Below are 23768 nucleotides of genomic sequence, written 5' to 3' on the forward strand. Positions count from 1 at the left end.
CTTTCCACTTTTTAATCCATGACCTAATTCTAGTAAATTCTTTATTATTACTACTATAGTGTACAAATGATAGTTTGAAATGGGGTTACATTATTGATAATCCTGCCAAATAAAGTTGGGCAATCATATGATATTTTAATTTTATATACTAATGATGTCTGGATCCGTGCATATTTCAATTATTTCACCGTGTATTTATTATTTTTCATTAATATAAATACTAGGTAACTCTACCACTAATAATTAAACATGATTAAAGAAATTGTCTAATCATATTTTATCTCTGTTAGAATTTTAATCATAATCACCAATTAGTTTGGCTTCAGGAAATTATTTCTTTATGAATAACTTGGTTATTAGAAGTTTGGCAACTTATAATTATCAATTTCTTTTTCTCCCCTTTTTAGAAGGTTATGTGAACATTAGCTTCCTGTTCATTCTATTTTAGCGGGCGTTTGGACATAAGATGGTATTTAAAAATTAGAGTTGTGTTTGGAGATGAATATAATTTTGGGCTGTTTTTGAATTTTTGTTAGTGATCTAAAGTGAAAATTTTGAATAATAGCTTTCTAGAATTTTTAAAATTTTTAAAGAATTCTAAAATTTATCTTTAAGTGAAAATCGAAAATTTCATGATTTAACATTGATTTCTAAAAAATTAAAAATTAAAAACAAAAACAAAAGAATATTTTTCAATGGCCAAACGGGCCCTTAGTCTTTTCAATTAAGAAATGTGAAACTTCAAATTTTAGTGCAGTCAAGAGAGCGACTAAAGGTAATTTTATATAAATTTCATTTGACAATAATATCTTCTTGCATCAACTTTGTTTTTGTTGTTGGAAATTGAAGGAACTAAAATACAAATAATTCAAAAAATTAATTATATTTGTGATATCAAAGATAAATTAACTCTTCTAATGATTAACAGAATGATAAATTATTGCCAAGAGCCATGCAAATCAAGTTGATACATTTTTGACGATGACGCAAGACCTAAAACTAGTACGTAAATAGATTTCTAAAGAAAGACATTGCTTGAAAGTAAGGTAACCTCCTTTTGTTATTGTTTTTCAAATGCTGAGATTCCTTCATAAATTAGGAAACTTATATAGTACATACATGTATGTGGCAGCCATTAAGTTGGGTAGGCAACCACATTTTTTAAGGCAGTTCTTGCGTGTTTGTGATGAAGTTGGGTATTTTTTTTTTCTGGCCCTGTTCGGTATTAGTATTAAAGTTTCGACTAATTTAAATATGTGTCATTAAAATTCATTAAAAAGGAAAGTGTTCCTTATTACTTTTTTTATCGTTTTCAAAATTCGAGCTCAAACATCTAAGTAAAGATGTACGACTCTCATCTAGGGGCGCATGCACTTTATCTTAGGTGGTGTTACGTGACATCGATTCGTCAATTTTTTTTGTAAATATGTATGTACAGATAATAAGAAAAATAAAAATATTGAATATAAATAAAGAAAATGACACTATTTGTCGTTATAATAATATATTTATTTGCTCATATTTTCAAATGTTGATATTGCTTACAAAAATTGTTGCGTACCCTATTGCTTCTCATCCATTTGATTTTGAGCACAATCTTAAAGGAGAGTTGGATACTTTTCATTGACACCTATAGTTGTGAATCAGTATTTTCCTATTCTCAGTTTCAACCAGTACAATGGCCCATTTCAATTACTTGAAAAAGGACGGGGAAAAGGAGAAGATAAAATAAAGAGGGCACTCACAAATTAAGCTAATAAACTGATTCACTGATCATAATAGTTACATGGTTTGAATAATATTCATACATGAAAACTAATTTCTTGAATGATTTCTGGAATTAGAAAGATAATTAGACATGCCAAAAAGTAATTATTACAAGCTTGCCTCTAATTAAGAGAAAAACAGCTAGTGCATCGACTTCTACATATGCTATACTTATGTATAATTAAATCGACTATCCCATGGATTAAGAATTAGATAAGGCTCGTATGAGAGGTTTAACTTGAATTTCTAATCTTTACTATAATAAACTTCAATATTTTGATTAAGAAAATAGCTTTAGCAGATAGGGATTTTTCAATAAATTGTAATTGAGAAAAAAGGGACATGAAGCAACAAAAGTGCCATAATTATGATACACACATACTCCTTGAAAATCCACATTGAATTCTAGTACAAAGATCCAGTAATTTAACAATTCTTTATTTCATTCTTGGTGTTGATCTTCATATAATGAATTCAGTGACAATTTGATTGCAAAAAAATTCTTGAGTGACATGTGGCGCAATTACAATACCATTTGGTGGTTTGTAGAGAGTTATGTAACGTCTATCTTAAGCCAAGAATACAACATGGAGGACTCAATAAAGAAAGATCAAATACACTATATATTAGCATCCAAGTCTCAATTTCATTCAGTAGTATATATGTTGTCAAAGAGGTTTCTAGTCCTTGAAGATGCATTAGTAGCACGCCACGCAGAGGAGGGCATATGTGTAATTGATGATAGGTTATAATTACGTATTTTAGTCGCTTATTACACTCTAATTTACTGCACTTTAATTGAGTTTGAGTTTTAATTGCTAGTGTTTTGCACTAATTGTGTGTTTTATGCCTTGTATGAGTGATTCCGAGCTATGTAGATATTATGGAATGAATTCAAGTGATTTAGAGCTTTGAAGTCTGAGTAAAAGCCCAAGGAATTAAGCTGGGATCGTGTTCGGAGATCAACGGATAATAGTTAAGAACGAACGACGAATCGAGTAGGTATACTGTACACTATCTAGTAGAATGCACATAATTTTTCTCTCAGAACTCCATTTGGGCTCTACAATACATGGTTGGAAAGCTAACTCAAAGAGCTACAATATTTATGTTTTACGTTTTCTACATTTCAAACAGAACAGGGTGAAAAGTGCATGTCAAGTGCGCGGCCGCGCACTGACCGCGCAAATAGGGCAGAACACTGGTCAATATGCGTGGCCCATTCACGGTTGATCCGCGGCAGCGCACGTCTGTTCGGGAAAAGTGTCTTTTTTTGCATAGGAGGAGGTATAATTGTTTGGTCCTAACCCTACTTGGTATATATACATGCAAAAACGATATTTTGAGGACTTTTGACATATGTATGGCTAAGTTTGGCATCCATTTGGGTAAGTAAGTTATTCGTTGGGCCTGGTGTTTGACCATATGTGTTGTTGCACATGTGCATTAGATTTAGGAGTATTGTATTGTCCTGGTGAGCCTGTAGTTTGGTCCTGTTGTTTGTGTGGGGACTAATTCTATTGAAGGCCTGGGAATACCCTGGGTTTACTTTGATATTGGGCCTACAATTGCTTTAGAGGCATGTATTTGTTTCAGCCTGTATTTGGTCCTCTTTAAGTATGTATTATTTCATTCTCGGCCTGTAATAATTTTGTAAACAAACAATGGGGATTTAGTGAAATTGGGGGAAGGGGCGTGCTCTATTCTGGTATAAAAGGGCAGAAAACATGCCTATAGGGTCTACGTGCTTTATTTGCTACTTTGTTTAACTTGCTTTATTTCTGCACACTAATAAAAATCATGTCTATAGGAATCCCGCACACTTCACCTAACTTGTCTAAAACTCGTATATTATCTCAAGCATGTTAGAAATCACTATACTTGATTTTCCGTCTACTACTGTGCGCTCTTAAATAACATGCCTATAGGAATCAAACGCCTTGATTAATTATGAGACAACATGCCTATAGGATATGATAATACATGTCTTCACTAAATGGTCATCTAAATATCATGACTATAGGATTTTAATAAACTACTTCTGTTATTTTCGTTACACTACCCCGCCTAGATGACATGCCTATAGGGATAAAATTTTATAAAATCAAGTTCAATTGTCAATCCTAACTATAGGATATTATCACCCATCTAGAAAACATGTCTATAAATCAAACGTTGTTAACTCTAAGCCTTCGAACAGTCTTATTGCCTCATTGCGTGAACAATTTAGAGATCATGCCTATAGGGGTTTTAACTTTTTCAATCGGGAGTTCATCTGTCTAACGCTGCAGCACTGCTTATACTATACTAGAAAGTAGAATCGCATAGAAACCATGTCTATAGGATTTAACAACTCTAATGCATCTTAATTCTAAAACTATATATTGCCTATTCTGCTCGCGTGCATTTGTTGTTTATGTGTGGAGGCTAACTTTGAACCCTTAATTGTTTTTATGTGATGTCCTATCTATTTTGTATGTCACCTAGTTTTATCATTTTGAGTAACCTAAGTAAAATCTAAAACCACCTAATAGTAGGTCCAAAGCCTCCTGGACCATAGGCATGTGACGGGTAGTGCACACATAGGATAATGTTTAGAATTGATCTAGAGCATCTTTAAGTAATAACTTCAACATAGTGAAGAGCTCTCAATCGACTGTGCCTATTTAGTGTGTATTACTCGGGAGAGAATGCATATTTAGATAGTTGTTGAACAACATCACTCCTAACGTATATGAGGGATCAATACGATTGGTTTAAAGGTAGGATTAGGGATAACGAAACCTTGGTGCGATCTGAGTGAGTTGTACTTAAGGCCAGCTAGCGTAATTCGAGAGAATATGTCTAGTATATTGTGGTAATTACTCGGGCAAGAGTTACAACAGTCTGAGTGCTCATGATCGGTAGAGAATACTTATGCGAAATTATAGAAGACGTAGCGGGAAGGATTCCGACAATTGAGGAAATCGTAACTCTAGACCTCCTTAATCTTGTCTTTAACCCTTAGTATCTTTAGTTGTTAATTTACTATTTTAATTTGTTAGTTAATTAGTAAAACACAAGAATCTTAATATCTATAAGTTAAAAATTGTTCAAGCTTGTCTTCTTGGTGATAGTGAACAGTTGTAGCTAAACCTTAGTTCTCTGTGGGATTCAACTCCGGACTTGTAAACCAGATTATATTTGCAATGACCGTTTTATCCTTTTTATAAGGCATAGTTGGGCGAGATAGAATTTTAGCGCCGTTGCCGGAGAACTAACGGTGTAGTTGTAGCTGTATATATTGCTAGGTTGCGAGTTTGAACTTTTATTTTATTTTGTTTTGTTTTGTTTTTTGTATTTTTTTAATTTTATTATAACCATTGATTTGAGAAACATGACATCTTGGAATTATGGGAATTTAGGTGTAGATAATTCTACTATTGATCCTCATAAATATTGGAAAGGAAACCGCCCGTATCAAAATTATCAAAATATTTTCGAGAGCGAGTTATGTGCACCAAATTAAATCTTATTTGTGGAATGTGTGTGATGTGTGTGGTGGTAAAAATGGTCACTTTCATGGTTGTACTTATATTTTTTATCTTCCCCCAACCCCTTACTATGATGGTTCTACCTTTTCTTGTGAAGTTAATAGGAACAAAGAACCTGGGAATGCGGACCTGAAGGAGATCAAAGATATGCTAAAGTGCCTTCTGAAACAAAACAATAAGAAATAATTTGCAGATAGAAAGGCAAGAGGGCAACTATTCGCAACTTGGAGGCTCAAGTGAGTCAAGTGGTTGAAGCTTTTAATGCTCAGCAAGCCAATTTTGAGGATAGGATCCAAGAAGAGCGTGAATTTGAGGTGCTAATTGATGAGGTCAGAGTAGAACATCAACAACCTAGCCAACTACAATTTGAGGATGTCGATATTGTAGAAGTGAGATTAGAGTTAGCCAAGGACATTGTTCATGTGAGTGAGCGCATTGGTCCTCACTCCAAACATTTTTCTACATTGTGTTTGGATGACGATATGGAAATAGAGTCATCCGAGCTGATTGAGAAGTCAAGGAATGAGGAACAAGGTGCCTACATTCTGAAATTTTTCTTGCCAGAAAGACAGGACTACATACCTCATCTAAAAACCAAGAAGTATAGAATAGTAATTGCTTGGGCCAATTAGATTTGTTCCTCCACCCCTAGAGCATAGCCGAAAACTTGATGCCAAATTGGGGGTTCAATTCATAAGCTCGAGGTGGAAGCAAAAAGTGATTCGCGTCGTGCCACGACGTTAAATCAAGCGCTTGTTGGGAGGCAACCCAACTTTATTGCTTTTTTTTATTTTTATTATTATTTTTTTAATTGTATTATTTTTGTAATGTCGATTTTTGACTTTTTAGGAGAATGGAAAGCAAAGCTATTGGAATGATGCAACAACAAACCAGATGGTTGGAACTAAGTGTGAGGTACCCGCACGAATGACCAAGCCTGGAAGAAGTCTGAGTATCCCATGAGCTGCTAGTGCTTCGGCCTTTGGCCTACCAGGGAGTTTCTCTTACCCTCTTACAGTTATGATGTTCATTGGAGACAATGTACAATTTTAAGTGTGGGGCGAGGAGATTGTCTGGGTGACTTTTCATGCTACTTTAGCTGTGTTAGTTTAATTAATAATATTTTTTTTTAAAAGATTGGACTTTTCCCGACGATGGATCTATTAGACAATTTTCTTGAGGGATTTAAGTCTAAAGAAAAAAGACAAAAAAGATTTTCTTTTGTTAAATAATGTAGCAATTACCCCTTGGTTTTTCTTTGTGCCGCAGTTCTTTTCCAAGGGTTTTTTTTGAACTGGGTGTAGTTAGTTTTTTTTTGGAGTAGGAGCCATTGTGTTGTGTTTTGACCTGAAGCAATATCTCTTGACTTTGTTATGCCTTGAGAATAGTGAGTACTTTGGTTGTGATGCTTAGGCTCAGTTTTTGACTCTTGTATAAGTACCTTAAATTGTATGATTTTAAATTTACTTAACTGCTTTGACTAGAGTGTCTTGATGAATCCAATCTTGAGTGAGTTATGTGCCATGTGTGCATGTGAGGTTTTGTGTTATTCTATGCATTGCATTTGATGCCTAGAACTTGCCCTGTGTGTGTGCAAAGAGAAATAGTAGTTTTGTTCAGTCTTGGAAGTGATATAAACGTTTCTTTGTTGAGCCAGATATGTATAGTTTATCTGCCTAATTGTTATGTATCATAGTTAACCCCTTTGAGCCTATAATCCTGTTTCTTTAGTAACCACATTACAAGTCTTAGCCATTTGTTTGAATTAACCATCTATTTGAACCCTCTAACCTCTCACGAGCACTTGAATTATTATGAACTGTGCAAAATTTAAAGTGTGGGGTAGTTGGTTTGGCTTTTGAGTGGAACTAAGGAAATAAGAAGAAAGGTGCACTGTGTTGAAAAAAAATAAAAGCCAATTGAATTGAAAAAGAAAAGAAAAAATAGTTGTATTGTGTGCAGATATTCATTGACAAGTGGTAACTCTTGATGTAATTGTGCTTAAATAATTTGGGAGTTGATGTATATTGATGTGAAGGTGGAGTCATGGTTTGACATAAGCATAGGCTTGCATGTTAAAGTATATGTATTAAAGTGCTTAGGGAGGTGTAGTCACTCTTATATACAAATATATCCTACCCGTCCCGCAGCCTACATTACAACCAAATAAAGTCCTACTTGATCCTAGACTGAATGAGCTCGATTAGTAGAGTAGTACACTACGAGCGGCCTATGGTGCATATTTTGTGGCATATGAATGTTGTTTCTGAGAGTGAGTGAATTCTCTCTATTTAAAATTCCTAAGTGTTCTTAAATTTGTGAGTGTGTGGAACTACTTTCTTTGTTGTGTGAGGGCACTTGATTCATGAAGGAAAGGTAATCCTTGACCTCTATATCAGAGTAAGTGGTAAAGTTGTGAATAATGCGTGGTACTTATGAGTCAAATCTTGAGGTGAAGATATTACGCTTTTGTGCTTAGTCTATTTTAAGTATTCTTGGTGTGATAAATTAGGAGAATTGTTTTAAAATGTCGTGTCTATATAAAGTGTAGTTTGATTGGTCGAGGGAGAGCAATGATTTAAGTATGGGGTGTTGATGATAGGCTATAATACGTATTTTAGTCGCTTATTACACTCTAATTTACTGTACTTTAATTGAGTTTGAGCTTTAATCACTAGTGTTTTGCACTAATTGTGTGTTTTATGCCTTGTAGGAGTGATTCCGAGCTATGTAGATGTTATGGAATGAATTCAAGTGATTTAAAGCTTTGAAGTCTGAGTAAAAGACCAATAAATTCAGTCGGGATCGTGTTCGAAAATCAATGGATGATAGTTAAGAACGAACAACAAATCGAATAGGCATATTGTACACTGTCTAGTAAAATATACATAACGTTTTGCTCAGAACTCTAATTGGGATCTACAATATATGGTTGGAAAGCTAACTCAAAGGGATACAACTTACATGTTTTACGTTGTTCCAAATTCCAAACAGAATAGGGTGAAAAGTGTGCGTCAAGTGCGCGGCCGAGCACTAGCCGCGCAAATGGAGCAGAACACTGGTCAATATGCGCGGCCCATCCGCGGTTGATCCGCGGCCGTGCACGTCTGTCTGGGGAAAGTGTTCGTTTTCGCGTAGGAGAAGGTATAATTATTTGGGCCCAACCATACTTGGTATATATACATGGAAAAATAGTATTTTGAGGACTTTTGACATAATTTAGACCTAAGGAGGCTAAGGAGAAGAGAGATTCGACCTAAGGAAGCAAGAACACATTGGGAGCAAGGCGGAGGATTCTTCTACAACTTTTTCACTTCCTTCTTCCTATTTCATTATTGGTTATGAATTCCAGTATTGTAGTTATGCATACTATTATGAATAGCTAATTTGTTATTTAGAGTTTTGATGGAACCTATTGAAGGATGATTTTCTTGTTACGTTAATATAGATTTGTCGTAGTATTTTCTCTATTTGTTCAACTACGTTATTATTGTGGTTGGTTGAAGATCTCTCAATCGACTGTACCAATTTAGTGTGTTACTCCGAAGAGAGTGCATATGTAGGTAGTTGTTGAACAATATCACTCCTAACGTATATGAGGGACCAACACAGAGGGTTTAAATGTGGGATTAGGGATATCGAAACCTTGGTGCGATCTGAGTGAGCTGTACTTAAGGCCAGCTAGCGTAATTCGAGAGAATATGTCTAGTATATTGTGGTAATTACTCGGGAGAGAGTTACGACAGTCTGAGTACTCCTGATCGGTAGAGAATACTTAGACAAAATTATAGAAGACGTAGCGGGAAGAATTCCGATAATTGGAAAAATCATAACTCTAGACCTCCTTAATCTTGTCTCTAACTCTTAGTATTTTTAGTTATTAATTTACTATTTTAATTTATTAGTTAATTAGTTAAACACAAGAATCGTAATATCTATTAGTTAGGAATTGTTCAAGCTTGTCTTCTTGGTGAGAGTGAACAGTTGTAACTAAACCTTAGTTCTCTGTGAGATTCGACTCCGGACTTGTTAATCGGATTATATTTGCAACGATCGCTTAGTCCTTTTTATAAGGCATAGTTGGGCGTGATCAGTAATAATGAGAGGGTTTTGGATTAGTAAACTTCGGCAGAAATTATATATATATTGTGAGCACGTGATGTTTTCCTCACACGAATTACTCCAAAAGAATTTCCAAAATTAGGTCTTTTCTTTAATTATTTGTTATTTTAGGCATTACTATGCGATTTTCCTGATTGTTATTTACATTGATTCATCCGGAGTTACTCACTGTTTTCCTGGTTAAACATCTGGGCTGTTCTTGCTGTTTAACTACTGCTGAACTTCATCCCCTGTTTTCCTTTATTTCCAGGTATAGTCTCTTGAATTCTGATGGATGTAGGTTTCATAATAAAGATGAAAATGAGAGTTTGAAATATGACATCAAACCTGTGTTGTTTATTTACATGGTGTTTATATTCTTGGCCATTTGATTCAATATAGTTTAGTTGTTTTAATTAGATTGGCTAAGTTATTATGTTGTAATTGAATTATGGACTGTTGAAAAAAAAACTTGATCAAGCATGAATTAATAGATAATTTTGTGTTTAGGCTACGGTAGCTAAATATGTTGTAACTTGGAACTATCAGGGACTACAACAGTATATTTCCTTAATATATGACTTTAGCTTCAAGTTTGGTTAAAATAGATACTGTGATTGTATGAGATTCTGTATTAGAACAGCTGTCGGTAATGATTATTAAAGTAACTCCTCAACAGGTTCATTATGTTATTTTCTCTTTATTCTAATGTAATCAGTTGTGTTTGTTAATTTGTGGTTGGTAAATTCATGTGACTGTGGTTACTTGCATCTTCTTTAGCTTCTGGTGGATTTGCTTATTTTTTGGGCAAGTTTAATATAAGTTTGAACCTGCGATTTTTGGGCTTCTATGTTGAATCTGAGTGTCATTAATCACGGCTTGCAGTTTTCAAATAGCAACTAGTTCGGTTGAGTTCTCTATCGTTGCGTGTGTTCTGTTTCCGTTTGGTTTTGGTTTTGTCACGATGTTAATGACTACGTATAATGTTGTAGAAACGGACGTTTGGGTTTATTGTCTATCTTGAACTTCCTAATTAGTAGCTTGTGTTTTGTTTGGGTTTATAAAGTTTACTGTGGAGGTGAGTTTCGAATTTTAACAAAGCTAGGTGCACATAGGTTCTAATGATCATGTTAACATCCTTATGAAATTATAGTATCCAATTAAGTTGTGGCTTTAGTCTTAATGATCTTGGAAATGGTTTTGGAGACATGATTCTTTGTTCATTTAACTAAATTTTGGTCATAAAGGGGAGTATCACAATACTGTCCTCAAGCTTTTGTTGGAATATTTTAAAACTTGCAATCAAATTTTGTGATAAGTGTTTTCATTTACAGTACATATCCAACAAAGCATTCCTTATGAAAGTATCCATTTTAATATGTGAAGCGGTCTGTCATTACCTGTATGCGGGCACTTCAGTAGGCATTTTAATAGGTGAAAGAGTTGCATATGTTCTCAACGCATAAAATTATTAGACGTTGTATTGTTGCAAATGAGTGTTCAAGAGAGATGCAATTATGGGCTACTGTTGTTGCACTATGTCTCCTAAGCAAATCAAATCAAGTGTGATTGTGTACACGTTTGCGTGACATAATTACGATTCTAAAAACCAATTTGGAGTATGCGTTCGCGCAACCTCAATCAAACCTTCTTAATAATAAAAGTGGGTGCTAATGGGCCGTTAACTAAAATTAGTTCACATAGCATGAGGTGTGCCATGTTGAATAAAATTCCAAAACCCATAGCCCTCACTTAATTAATTTTAACTCTTTAGAAATTGAGATTTGCCATTTTTATTAAATAACCCATGGCCCTCAGATAATTAATACTAACTCTTTTAAAATCGGGGTGTGCCATCAATTGAATTTTTTATGGCCTCCGCAAACTTTTTTTTTGTTATTTTGAACGATCGTAGTTTGCTTTAGACTCGATTTAGATTAGCATTGTGATTATGTATACACTCGCGTAACATAATTGGAAATTTAACTCTAAAAAAAGGACTCGAGGGATGCGTTCGCTCAGCTTGAACTAAAATTTTCTTAAATAAATAAACGTTATTAATTATGGACACGTACGCGTGACATGATTTTTGACGCTCCAAAACAAAAGAGTATACATACGCGTAACTCAATTCTTTAATTACGAATAATTAAGTGATTTTTTTTTAAAAAAAAGCGGTAAAGGTAAAATGCATGTAGGATATTAAATAATTTAAGCCAAGTATAAATTGTTAAGCGACCATGCTAAAACCATGGAATTCGGGAGTGCCTAACACCTTCTCCCGGGTTAACAGAATTCCTTACCCGGTCTTCTGGTTTCGCAGACTTAAAACTGAGTCAACCTTCCTCGATTTGGGATGTAAAATAAACCGGTGACTCGGGATACCATAAATTATCCCCAGTGGCGACTCTGAATAAAATAAATAATCCTATTTTGATTGTCACTTAAATTGGAAAAAACTCCCCTATACCCCTCTCGGGGAGTGTAGGTAAAAAGGAGGTGTGACAGCTCTAGCGACTCTGCTGGGGATCGAACCCAGAACTTCTGGTTCAGGGTTCAGAATTTGAGCTCAAAATAACTGTTATATTGGCTTTATTTATTATCTGATTTTATTTACATGATTGGGCCTAATATGCTAAGTGTTGTTTTTTACCGCTTTGATATTGGTGAACTGTATATAAACTGTTACGAAACCCTTCCTCTTTCTGAGTCTTCTGAATTTATGGTGCACACGTGCCGTGGCCCACCTTTTTGTTAGAAGTCATACCAAATAGAACGAAGTTGGGTCAAGTAACTAGGCTGGGTAGACTTTCATGCTCCCGATACATAGCCTCCACTTCGGCTCGAGCTGTCCGCTTGGGTAAGCCGGGTTTAGAACAATATACCCTGGGTTTTACACTTAGAATAACTCAGCTTCATGCCAGATCCCTAGTAGGAACGTTTGATTGCATCATGTGCATTTGACTTTGGAGACTCAACACAGGGGTTGGGTCTGTCTAGGACAAGTGTACCCGAAACGAAAAGACCATCCTGATGCATCTTACTTGCTACTTGTGCATTCATTTGTTTCGGATTTGCATGTTGACCGGCTTATAGAGGGAAAGTTAGAGAAGGAAAATCAATGTGAGGACCGAGAAAGAAAATTAGCTGTTTCCGAAAAGAAAAAAAAAATTTCCAAAATATTTTAAAATACTACCGAAATTTTGAAAAAAAGAAGAAGGAAATTTTGTGTGTGTGTTTTTTTTAAATAGTTTTATTATTACGAACTACTTAAGTTTGATTCTCGCCGGATGTGAGATACGTAGGCAACCCACATCGGGCCCAGCTATTTTTTTTTTAAAAAAAGAAGAAAAAGATAATAAATAAATAAAAACGTGGGTATGTAAATGTCGTTGTGTTGTCATAAGTAAGGTGATGCCATTCTTGTCCAAAATATGCCGAATGTCCCCAAAAGGGCGCCGGAAGGCCGTTTTTGCAAGAACAGCCGCCCTTGGTCGTTTGTTTTGAAAAAAAATTTGGCCGGTTAGCAAACACAACTTTTAAATCTTCTTCATCGAAGTGCTTTTTATGAATTTTTTTAGAAATATTGATGATTATTTTTTTCAAAATGAGTCTTGATTTTTGTTTTTAAAATTAAAATCACTCACAGGTACAAAATGAGCACCATCCAAAACCCACCATTCATAGATGTAGAAGAGTTTCTATTTCGGCTTCAGATGTGGTGGTATGAATTAGGAGGAGATGGTCAGAAATGGGTCATTAAGTATTTGGGAGGTCTCACAGATATTATGAAAGTTAAACCACACGATGATTTGATTATGACACTAGTGACTTTTTGGGACCCTGTTCACAATTTCTTTCGCTTCTCTGATTTCGAGCTTACTCCCACATTAGAAGAAATAGCTGGATATTTCGGTTTTGACGGAGATTTGAGAAACCAGAATCTTATATTCCCAAAAGCTCCCTCTGTACATCGATTCTTTGGTCTTCTGAATATCAGTAATCAAATCAGAAAGAGCAACGTTGTCAAAGGGTGTTGTTATTTCAACTTCCTATATTCAAGGTTCGGAAAGCCGGATGGATTTGAAATTCATGAAAAGGGCCTTACTAACAAACAAAACAAGGACACCTGACAGATTCACCGTCGCTTCACTTTCATGGTGGTTTTTCTGGGAATCATGGTCTTCCCAAACAAAGAGCGGACGATTGATATTCGCATAGTCAGAGTCGTACAAGTCCTCACTACCAAAGAACATCACACTCTTGTCCCGATCATTCTCTTAGATATTTATCGGGCGTTGACTTTGTGAAAGTCTGGGGTAATATTCTTCGAAGGGTGCAATATTTTGTTGCAAATGTGGTTGACTGAACATCTCCGACATCACCCCAAGTTCATGCAGTATGGTCCAAGCAAGGACAATTTCATTGAGAGTTATAAAGAAAGAATAAAAGATTATAAATCTCCAGAAGGGGTGGAAGCCTGGATATCCCATTTAAGATCTTTAATGGCAACTCAAATTGAGAGGACTTTGGGATGGCTCCCGGTAAAAGAGGTAATACACATGTCGGCCTTAAAGAGTTATTTGTTACTGTTGGGTTTGAAGAGTGTCCAACCGTATGCGCCACAGAGAGTTCTAAGACAGCTAGGGAGATACCAAGTGGTGCCTGATGATGAAAATTTGAGTGTGCAAGTGATTGAGCTACACCCCGAAGCCACACTCCCTGAGGCTTTAATCTAGCGGATTTGGAATGGTTGTCGATACTTGAAAGATGATACCCAAGTTCCAGATCCTGCAAAAGGTGAGATAGATCAAGGTTATGCTATGTGGTTTGAAAAAAGATCTCGTGTGGATAAATCTCGTGCACCAGAACCCGATCCAGAAGGCCCATAAAAAGACCGCATATCCAAGCCTTTGATGACAAAATTCAAGAACGGTTGGCTTGGGGTGAAAAGGAAAAGGGGTACAAAGCAACTATTCATGCCTTAGAAGAAAGCCCGAGGAACCTCAATTTTGAGAAAAACTTACAAGCACAAGAAGCAAAAGGTGAAAAGAAGAGTCTGATTTGCGAGAATAAAACTCTCCGCGCTCAGTTTCAACAGATGAAGAAAGCCTCTGAAGCGCCAGTAAGAAGTTGGAAAGATCAGAAAATCATTGCTAATATGATGGAAAGGATGCAAGATTATGACTCCATTTTGGCAAAAACCGAAAAGGCGTTAGACAAATCTAAGGAAAAAATCATACAGCTAAATGAGGAGGCCAAATCTAATAAAGAACACCAAGTAATGAGATTTGAAGAAGAAATGGCTCAATTCAAGAAAGAGAAGGATCGTTGGATACGTTCAAAGGCTCAGCTCCATGCACAATTGGAAGAAATGAGAAGGTACAACAGAGAACATCAGCATGCAGATATTGATAGGGAGATAGTATAGGCAAGACTCAAGCAAGCCAGATTTCGGGCTCAATTGGAGTCGGTTTTAGATCGCGAGGACCACATAAGAGATATAGCCACCACTCGCCAATAGAAATTACAAAACCAAGACCAAAATCTCCAAGATTTCAGAGCACAAATCCATGATTTGGCCGTTTATACCTCTCAAAGTTATGTGAACTGTCAGGGGATGGATTATGAGAGGTTTTTGGAGCATGCGCCTACTTTTGCCTATCATCTTGCAGTAGAGTTAGAGAGGATGTACCGTACATTAGGGGGTCAGCCGGGTCAAGCTCCGCCGTGTGCAGATGTTCCAGTGATTGAAAGCAAAAGATTGTGGAGTGAAGCATAGTCATAGTTGTTAAAACTTTTCATATAATAGTCATGTTTTAGTTTGAGTCCATGTTGAGTCTTTTAAACTATTTTCTTAAAATGTTGTCCAAAAGTAATGTCATTGTACTGTTTCGTTTGTTAAAATAAATAATAATAATAATAATTGTTTCCACCAGAACTACGCTCGGTCTGATTTATGCAGGGTCATGATACGTAGGCAATCTCCATAGGATTTGACCACAACCAAAAGAAAAAGAATAAAATGGAAAAAGAAAAAGGGAATAAAGGATAGACGTGAGTAACAAAAAAAAGGGAAAGGTCATAAAAAGGAAAAGTCGGGATGACACAAGCAACCGAGCAAATACATGATAGAAATGACTATTTGCCTAGGTGCATTACATTCCTATGTGCGGTTGCCTATTTGTTAAAGCTCTAATCACTACCAAGTTTTGTTGTTGTCCAAAATTCAAGCAGTTAGTTCACCCAAGCATACTGGCAACCCACCCATACCAAACCAGATCCAAAGGTGAAATAATCATGTCTATCCCAGATGTAGACACCAGTACCATCGAAGGATAAGAGTTGGACGTTAACGCCATAAAAGAAGAGATGTACAAATTAAAACAACAAATGGCCGAAATGTATCAGGCCTGGGCTAAAGGACAACTGCCATCAACTTACCCGGCTAACCCTACCTTCACTCCACCACTGGCTCAAACTCAGGATCATCATGCCACTGATCTATCCCCGAGCTTTCCCATTTACCAACACTACCGGGGAACCACTTCTCATACACCACAATCTCCACCCCCTAAACCAATTCCATACCCTCCTCCACCAGTAACTCCTATCTTCGTAGCACCTCCACTAGCTACACTCCACAAATCTCCTAGCGAGCCTATGTTCCAGGACCAGTACAACCAATACTACCCCTCGGAGCCCACTTTTAAAGCTCCAGAAACCCATTCCTATACTCCTCGCTTTGACCTCCCGATAGAAGCTGATAAACCAGTCAAAAATCCCGAACAGGAGGAGATGTTCAGGAAAGTTAAAAGCTTAAAACAATCATTCATAGACATGCGGGGATTGGGAGGGCAAGTAAGCGTAGCCTACAAGGACCTATGTCTGTTCCCGAATGTGCAATTACCGGCAGGTTTCAAAATGCCCAAGTTCGATCTATACAACGGGCACGGTAATCCAGTAGCCCACTTGAGGGGTTTTTGCAGCAAGATGAGGGGAGCGGGAGGAAAAGATGAATTGTTAATGGCTTACTTCAGTCAGAGTTTGAGTGGATCAGCATTGGAATGGTATACCCGCCAAGACCATGGAAGATGGTACACGTGGGATGATCTAGCGCAACATTTGCTTGTCACTTCCAATACAATCTTGAGATCATTCCAGATCGACTGTCCTTAACTAAACTGGAAAAGAAACACAGTGAAAATTTCAGAGAATATGGTTTCCGATGGAGGGAGCAAGCAGCAAGAGTAGATCCCCTATGAAGGAAAGTGAGATGGTAGATTACATCCTACAGGATTTGGAACCTACTTACTATGGCCATTTGGTCTCCGCTGTGGGAAAGTCATTCAACGAAGTGGTAAAGATGGGGGACATGGTAGAAGAGGGCCTCAAGTCGAATATAATCATGAGCTATTCGGCTATCAAAGCGACTACTCAGGCTATTCAGGGTGGCATAGGAGGGATTGGGAAAAAGAAGAGAGAGGAAGCAACAATGGTTGATTCAGGAACTTGGTCCGGATCCAGAGGTTCACCTTACCACTACAATCAACCTCGACCCCACCAACAAACTTATCACCATAATCCACCCCAACACTACTATCCCTTACCAGAATCTCATTTTTCCGTCCACCATGCACAAGCATACAACCAACCTCCTGCCCACACTCAATGGCGTGCTCCCGTCCTACAAAATACTTATCCAAATCTACGAGCCTACCAAAACACTCCCGGACCAAATTTTCGGCCTAGTCAAGTATTCAAGAGTGAAAGGTTGCAGAAAAAGAAAACCTTTACTCTGTTGGGAGAATCATACACTAGTCTATTCCACAGGCTAAAACAGCTAGATATGCTAAGGCCGATACAGTCCAAACTGCCAAATCCTCCTCCAAAGAATCTTGACTATACTGTCAGCTGTGAGTATTGTTCTGGTACTCCGGGTCATGATACAGAGAAGTGCTGGCACTTGAAAAGTGCGATACAGGAGCTTATTGATACAAATAGAATTGAAGTTCAAGCTCCCGAGGCGCCCAATATTAACAGGAATCCAATGCTATCCCACCAGGAGGAAAATATGATTGAAATAGTGCATGCGGAGGGAGAGCCCAAGAAGCCATCACAGACCGTCATGAGGATTTAGTCTAGTGGAGTCAAGACAGATAAACAATCAGCAAGTGAGAAGTTGGTGCTCAAGCCGAGCAAAAAGAGTGTTGAGCCAGCTGTGGCAGTTGAGAAAGGGTCTTCGAGCAAGGTTGCAACGAAACAGGAAGGGATAAAGGTGATTGTACCAGGAGCGGTCAGCCAACCTATCATAATCGTGGAAGGTGCCCGTGCAGATCGGGTTATTATCAAGCTAGTAACCGAATTACCAATAATCAACAGCAAGGCCGTTCTTTGGAATTATGAACGAGTGGTAGTGATGTACAAAGGGAAGGAAGTCAAAGAAGAAGTCTGTGAAGCACAGGGTTTAACTCGCTCGGGAAGGTGTTTTACTCCCGAGGAGTTAAGAAGAGCAAAAGATAATCCGGCACTGGTAAAGAAAGCCGTAACTGAAGAGGAAGCGGAAGAGTTTTTGAGGAAAATGAAAGTGCAGGACTATTCAGTTGTAGAGCAATTGAGGAAAACGCCTGCTTAGATCTCATTGCTCTCATTGCTAATCCATTCAGATGAGCATCGTCAGTCGCTGATGAAAATCTTGAATAAGGCCCATGTTCCCGACCAGATCTCGGTAAACCATCTGGAGAAGATAGCAAACAAAATATTTGAGGTAAACAGAGTTACTTTCTCCGATGATGAGTTGCCCGTGGAGGGTACCAAGCATAATAGGGCACTTTATCTGACGGTAAAGTGCGAAGATTCTATGGTTACCAGAGTTCTAGTCGACAATGGGTCTAGTACGAACATTTGCCCTCTCTCCACGTTGAACAAGCTGAAAGTGGACAATGATAGAATTCATAAGAATAGCATTTGTGTTTGGGGGTTCGACGGCGGGGGCAAAGATTCAGTAGGTGATATAATACTGGAATTGACAATAGGGCCCGTTGAGTTCACTATGGAATTCCAAGTGTTGGACGTGGCAGTTTCTTACAATCTTTTGCTAGGGCGACCCTGGATTCATGCCGCCAAGGCAATACCGTCTACTTTGCATCAGATGATTAAATTTGAATGGGACATACAGGGAATTGTGGTGCACAGTGAGGATAATATGTGTGCCCAAAGTGATGCCATCATACCTTTTATCGAAGTTGAAGACGACAAAGGGCCATGGGTATATCAGGTCTTTGACGCAGTATCAGTTGAAAAGATCCCAGAGGAGAAAAACATTCCAGTTCCTAAAGTAACAGCCGCGTCAGTCATGGTGGTTTCTGAGATGTTGAAGAATGGCTTCATACTTGGCAAGGGTTTGGGTGCTTCGTTGTAGGGCATCGTACAGCCAGTGTCTCTGCCCAAAAACTTAGATACCTTTGGTTTGGGGTTTAAGCCCACAGCTGCGGATGTAAGAAGAGCTAGAAAGTTGAGGCAAAGGGCGTGGGTCCTTCCAAAGCCCATCCCGCGGCTATCTAGATCATTTGTTAGGCCAGTGCCAGAAAGTGCCCAACAGCAACGGTTCCCATTTCATTGATTGATGTTGATGGAGATTTAGATAAGGGGTTCGAGAGGTTGTTCAATGATGTTAACATGGTGGAAACTGGAGAAGGATCAAGTCAAGCGGATGTGCAATTCATTGGGCCAAGTGCAAAGATCAGTAATTGGGAAGCTACTCCTCTTTCTACTCGGAAGGAGCTTTGGTAGTGGGATTTATTTTTTCTTTCAGTTTATCTGGATTATTCTAGGGTTGTAATCCAGATTCTATGTTCCGTCCATTTGGATGTGTTAAACATTGTTATCTTTAAGACTCAATGAAATGCAATTTCCCCTTTCTTTGTCATTCCTGATAATTTCCTTTTGTTTTTCTTTTCTTTTCTGTACAGTTCTTTTTACGCTGGCTCTAATGACATGGCATGCATAAGAAATCCTCAGCCTAGTCTTAAAAATCAATCTGATTCCGAAATAATAGTTCAAGAAGTAGATTGTGACTACGAATTAGAATACGATGAGGATGAAGCCTTCGAAGAGATTAGTAAGGAGTTAATTCACTTCGAAGAAAAACCTAAACCCAACCTGAATGAAATAGAAGCCGTCAATTTAGGGGACACAGATAATATCAGAGAGACTAAAATAAGTGTCCATCTTGAGCCAAAGATCCAGGAAGAATTAATCAAAGCACTCATTGAATACAAAGATGTTTTTGCATGGTCGTATGACGACATACCGGGTTTGAGCACTGATTTAGTGGTCCATAAATTGCCCACTAATCCAGCGTTTCCTCCTGTCAAGCAAAAGTTAAGGAAATTCAAAACTGATATGAGTGTGAAGATTAAAGAAGAAATCACCAAGCAGTTGGATGCAAAGGTTATTCGGGTCACTCAATATCCTGTTTGGTTGGCTAATTTCGTGCCTATGCCGAAGAAGGACGGCAAAATTAGAGTATGCGTCGATTACCGCAATCTTAACAAAGAAAGTCCGAAAGATAACTTCCCCTACCCAATATCCATATTTTGATCGATATTTGTGCCAAGCGTGAGATTGGATCTTTTGTGGATTAGTATGCCGGGTATCATCAGATTCTAATGGATGAAGAAGATGCAGAAAAGACGGCATTCATCATGCCATGGGGAACTTATTGCTACCGGGTAATGCCATTTGGTTTGAAGAACGTTGGGGCAACTTACATGAGGGCGATGACTACTGTGTTTCATGATATGATACACAAAGATATTGAGGTATATGTAGATGATATGATCATAAAATCAAAGCATCAGGCCGACCACGTTGGGGATTTGAGGAAATTCTTCTAGAGGCTTCACAGGTACAACCTCAAGCTTAATCCTGCCAAGTGCGTATTTGGTGTTCCATTCGGAAAGCTGTTAGGGTTCATAGTCAGCCGTCGAGGCATTGAGTTGGACCCGTCAAAGATCAAAGCTATCCAAGAATTTCCGCTTTCGAAGAACAAGACTGAGGTGATGAGTCTGTTAGGGAGGTTGAATTATATCAGCAGGTTTATTGCTCAGCTCACGACAACTTGTGAGCCTATTTTCAAGTTGCTGAAAAAGGATGTTGCGGTTAAGTGGACAGATGAGTGTCAAAAAGCATTCAATAAGATAAAAGGATACTTGTCAAACCCACTCGTGTTGGTTTTGCCAGAACTAGGGAGACCTTTGATTCTTTACTTAACAGTCCTGAAAAATTCATTTGGCTGTGTACTGGGGCAGCATGACATCACCGGCAGAAAGGAACATGCCATCTACTATCTTAGCAAGAAGTTCACGGCTTATGAGGTTAAGTACACTCATCTGGAAAGGACATGTTGAGCCCTAACTTGGGTGGCTCAGAAATTGAAATATTATTTGTCATCCTACACTACTTACCTCATTTCGCGCTTGGATCCGTTGAAGTATATCTTTCAAAAGCCTATGCCGACAGGAAGACTTGCCAAGTGGAAGATTTTGCTCACAGAGTTTGACATCATCTATGTGACTCAGACTGCGATGAAAGCCCAAGCATTGGCCGATCATTTGGCCAAGAACCCGGTCGATGATGAGTATGAGCCATTGAAAACTTATTTTCCCGATGAGGAGGTGATGCATATTGATGAACTGGAGCAAATTAAAAAACTAGGCTGGAAACTTTTCTTTGATGGGGCTGCCAACATAAAAGGAGTTGGAATAGGGGCTGTGCTCATTTCTGAAATAGGGCATCACTACCCTATTACGGCTCAGCTTCGGTTCTATTGTACCAACAATATGGCTGAGTACGAGGCATGTATATTGGGTCTAAGGCTAGCTGCAGACATTGATGTACAGTAAGTCTTGGTCTTGGGAGACTCAGATCTTCTGGTACATCAAATTCAAGAAGAATAGGAATCAGCATGCTTACTGCAACATGATTGAAGAAGAACTTGATGGCGAACCATGGTTCCATGATATCAAGGAGTACATCAAAATGGGGATATATCCAGTGCAAGCCACGGGGGATCAAAAGAGAACAATTCGACGGTTGGCAAGTGGATTCTTCTTAAGTGGAGGAGTTTTGTATAAAAGAACACCAGACCTTGGATTATTAAGATGCATAGATGCTAGACAAGCTACGACTGTCATGTCCGAAGTACATTCAGGAGTCTGCGGACCACATATGAGTGGATATGTGCTGGCGAAGAAAATTCTCCGAGCAGGTTATTATTGGCTCACCATGGAGCGAGATTGTATTAGTTTTGTGTGCAAATGTCATCAGTGCCAAGTACATGGAGATTTGATTCATTCTCCACCATCGGAATTGCATACAATGTCAGCACCATGGCCCTTTGTTGCTTGGGGCATGGATGTCATTGGACCAATTGAGCTAGCAGCATCCAACGGGCACAAGTTCATTCTAGTAGCCATTGATTATTTCACCAAGTGGGTTGAGGCCAAAACTTTCAAATCGGTGACCAAGAAAGCAGTGGTCGATTTTTTCACTCAAATATCATCTGTCGATTCGAAATCCCAAAGGTGATCATCACGGATAATGGTGCTAATCTTAACAGTAATTTGATGGAAGAGGTATGTCAACAATTTAAGATTACACATCACAATTCTACCCTATATTGTCCCAAGGCGAATGGAGCAGTCGAGGCAGTCAACAAAAACATAAAGAAGATACTTCGGAAAATGGTAGAAGGTTTGAGGCGATGGCATGAAAAATTACCATTTGCGTTGTTGGGTTATCGCACTACTATCCGAACTTCGGTAGGTGCAACTCCTTATTTGTTGGTATATGGCACTGAAGCAGTAATACCTGCAGAAGTTGAAATCTCTTCCCTTCGGATTGTCGCTGAGGCTAAGATAGATGATGATGAGTGAGTCAAAACCCATTTGGAGCAGTTGAACTTGATTGATGAAAAAAGATTGGCAGTAGTGTGTCATGGCCAATTATATCAAAAGAGAATGGCAAGAGCATACAACAAAAAAGTGTGTCCCCGAAAGTTTGAAGTGGGTCAGCAAGTGCTGAAACGTATCCTTACACATCAGGCTGAAGAAAAAAGCAAGTTCGCCCCGAATTGGCAAAGGCCTTTCATTGTAACCAGAGTATTGCCCAATAGTGTTTTATGTTTAACAGATATCGAAGGAAAATGCATAGACATGGCTATAAATTCTGATGCAGTCAAGAGATATTATGTATGATTTCTTTGGTATAATTGTTGATTGTTTGTATTTGACATTATTTCGAAGATTGAAATGACGAAGGCAATTTGTTCTGCTATCTAAACACTTTACCCTTTGTTCCCCTTTTTGAGCCTTATTTATTTCTTTCATACCCATCTTTTTGAATCAATAACGAAAAAAAGAGAAAAGAAAGAAAAGAAAAAAGAGAAAAGAAAAGAAGTGAAAAAGGGTATAACAACAAGGAAATTCAGGTGTGAACTATGTTTGACCTGATTCATGTTAAGGATACGTAGGCAGCCTCACGGCTCGGTCATATCATAGTAAAATAAAATACCAAAAGATCCCCAAGCAAGAAATTGGGGCAGAAGTCGTGTTTGTAATAAGAAATGTGATTCCAAAAGTTGTAATTCTGAACCATTTAAAGTTGTTTTGAGCCCGTTTTATACCCTTTTCTTTCCAAACATATCCAAGAACCCACATTGTTGTCCAAAGAAAGACCTCCCGATCAGTCTTCGAGAGATGCCAAGTCAAGCAATGTAAAGAGAATTCATATCAGGGGCAACACTCCGGTTTAAGCAAGAGAAATCAAAAAATGAGAGAGTCTTATTGGTGAAAACCCTCATGGGCACCATGAGCGACGAAAGCATTGAGGAACAAACCAATGAGAGAGGTTTGTCGGTGAAAACCCTTTAGGACACTGCAAGTCGAACAAGGTCCGTAAGTTGGCGGAAAGTAAAATTGGGTTGTGGAAATCTTGGAGAACAAAGTAAAACAATTGGAAAGGAGATTGGTTAAATAGACTGGGTTGATTAATCCAAAATGCATACCATGATCATTGGTGCCAGTGACTCCACTCAGATAAGTTCCTTTTCCTATCTCCAACAGTCATCCAAATTTGGATTTTCTTCTTTATTCTTAATTCTCAAAATCGTTGCATTTCATTGCTGTTAATTTTTACTCCTCTAAAGCTCTCCTAAGGTTAGCCTTGTTTCAACAAACAATAAGGAATGTCAAAGTGTACTACCAGATTCAAAATTGCACAAAGCAAAATGCGGCTAGGACATGCCGGAGATAGTATGATGAAAAGTGGGACATAGGATATAAGCAAAGGTTAAATCGGTGGAAT

Source organism: Nicotiana tabacum, chromosome 1 (genome assembly GCF_000715075.1).
Source record: "Nicotiana tabacum cultivar K326 chromosome 1, ASM71507v2, whole genome shotgun sequence".
In the NCBI taxonomy this organism is placed as follows: Eukaryota; Viridiplantae; Streptophyta; class Magnoliopsida; order Solanales; family Solanaceae; genus Nicotiana; species Nicotiana tabacum.